This window comes from Malaya genurostris, chromosome 1 (assembly GCF_030247185.1).
Source record: "Malaya genurostris strain Urasoe2022 chromosome 1, Malgen_1.1, whole genome shotgun sequence".
Lineage (NCBI taxonomy): Eukaryota > Metazoa > Arthropoda > Insecta > Diptera > Culicidae > Malaya > Malaya genurostris.
This window is the reverse complement of record NC_080570.1, coordinates 54,431,388-54,434,034: the sequence shown is the minus strand read 5'-3', so window position 1 is coordinate 54,434,034 and position 2,647 is coordinate 54,431,388. Positions and strand designations below refer to the sequence as shown.

General features: G+C 36.6%; 1 long non-coding RNA gene across 1 annotated transcript; it reads left to right on the top strand.

The window, feature by feature from the left end:
• Nucleotides 1-518: 518 nt before the first annotated feature.
• Nucleotides 519-1,314, top strand: LOC131436152 (uncharacterized). Its single transcript, XR_009230588.1, has 3 exons — nt 519-857; nt 921-937; nt 1,089-1,314. It is a non-coding gene; the product is annotated as an uncharacterized LOC131436152 (long non-coding RNA).
• Nucleotides 1,315-2,647: the final 1,333 nt, after the last annotated feature.

Below are 2,647 nucleotides of genomic sequence, written 5' to 3'. Positions count from 1 at the left end.
GTAGAACAGTTTCAACGTCGTCTATGACATCAATACTATCAATGAAATTGAAGAACTCTTGATTCAATTGACGATTGTTAACAATTTTTTTCGTTAGGGTCATTGGTTCCCTCTCAACAAATAATTTTAGGGTCGTTAAGATTAGAGAGTGGTCACTTAACTCATTATATATTGTGTCGTTACGAATTCGGTTAGTGTCCTCAAGTTTGCATAGAATATAATCAAGTATGTTGTCGCTAATTGGACTGGTTGTAAAACAATTTGTACACGAAAAGTCATAGGATTCTAGAAGAGCCATATACCTCATCACAATGTTGAAAACGAGTTATAGACGTTATGACAGTAAAAGGAAACTCGTGTCATGAGTTTTCCTCATTGATGCTCGTTCATACCAAACACTTTATCAAACTTTGATTCTGGTTTGTTTCCAGTTATTTGATATTACTGAAATTTTGATCATAGATTGCTGATCATATTTCTGTCAGTTTTCACAGCACGTTTACCAGGATCACCATTTCGTGTGCTGCAGTATTTTAAACTGCAAGGCCATCTATTTGTGAACCCATAAAGCAACTGGCAGATGTGAAACGTACCGGTTTGACATTTCATATCAACAAGCTGTTTGAAACAGTGGCTATCCGGTGCCTCCACTTGGATCGATACTATAGTAAACGGAAAACAAATGCTGTTACAATAGTTTGCTGGGGAGCTTTCATGAGTGCATGAGTCAGTGTTGGTTTCCAGTGAAAACAGTATTTCCCTGGGTTTTCTTCAGAGGAAACTACCCTTCTACTGAATTAGCCGGGAACGAAATTGAGCGGAATAAAACCGTCTTGTGTGTACTGCGCACCCCACAGGTAATTGAATAAGAGTCAATTTAATTTATTACTCTATAAAAGCCTCTCTGTTTTTCTTAACAGGCACTACCAGTGGCAAGGTAAGTTATAAGGGATGAATCCCTTGTTCGATCTTACACGAAACGTCAGTGTTTGTTTCATTCACAATAGTTTATATTCGTACACAATGTGCTTTGACTAAAACCTGTATGATTAATCATTACCGCGAATAAACCCTGTTACTCTCTCAAGGTCGAAAAAGGATGCCATACACTACTGGTGACTCTGAATAGCGAGCACAGGTTCTCCTTGCAAGGCAAGTTGTTTCGAAACGTAGGATACAGTCTTCTACATCGTTTGACATCGGTGATATCAATCAGTCACAGTATGCAGCAGTTGCGGCACAGTGGTTGAACGGGAAACCTCATCCGACTCGAATCTGAATTCAGCTGTCAACGGCAAACATGAAAACTCTTCCACGGCCTCCTTGCGTATTTGCCCGATTCGGAGGGTGTGACGAAATTTATTCAAGTATTGATAAATATTTATAATGTAAGGTATTATATTCGATATTGGAATAGGCTTGCAAGAGGATCGTGAAAAAATGATTTCTTTATCGAAGAAAGAGACATTTTTTGACAGTCAAGTGTTGAAGAACTCTTTCTCGGTAGGGGCTCAGGGTTTGGGATTAAGAATGCAGAACGACGACATCGTGAATTCTGAAATTGCTGATAGCTAAAAACTCTTAAAACCATATTTTTACAAGAGCAAAATTGTTCTATTATATCTGCATTTCAAGATGTAATTTTCTAGTTTCGACAGCTATCGGAACATTCGTCTTCTCGGGAGGTATATTACTTACAATGAGAAAGTTGTTGCAACTACGAACAGAAGTTGCTGGGTTTCTTCATTGCCTGCACTCAGGTAATGAAACGTGGAAGCATGAATCTATTTTTGCACGGGGGCATTTTTTGAATGAATGGCGCTGAAGCTACTCCGGTGCGTTGTTTCGCAGTTACGCACCGTTATTCGTTCGGTACACCAATCTGCTCATCATGCACCGATGGAAAGGAAACTTTATCCTTCTGCTAGTTGCGTCGGAACAATTTCAATTTGGTATCGACACGAAGAACATTCTTCTGGATTGAATACCATCCCGTATGTTTAGGTATTTTTGATTCATAACCAATCATCGAAAAACCATTTGTTCAACAATATGTAAAATCCCGATTACTCATTCTTCTAATATTCAAAGTTTTTGAGAACTGCAGCTCCATATTTGATGCACATTCTTCTTTATACCGAAAATAAACGCTATGATATTATTTTGCATTAGCACAATCGAAACTCTGCTAGATAGAGGTCATTTCGTCCGCGTCTTATTATCGATTTCGTACATGGGTCAGTAAATGCTAACGTCATTGAAACTGTATCGATTTGATCATGTATGTACCTTTCCCCACCTAGATTCTTCTGTTTATCGTAATTATATTCACAATTTTGTTTTCAATGCATATTTTGAGTCGTTTGTAAAATAATTCAATGATGACATTGGCATCGCTAATTTTATTGATTTTTTTTCCATAAATACGTTTATTTCTTAAGGCAATTTACATAAGTTTTTCTTCGCCGTAGCATCACTTTTACATAGAATTCTTATCCTAATATGATACTAATATAGTCACAACGATTTGAGTTTAATAAAACATATTCCTCTTATTTTTTAAATATCATATTAGGTATTTCGTTATTTATTATTAAATCTACTTAAGAACATTATTTGAACCAAACGATTACCTGCTATAAATTAT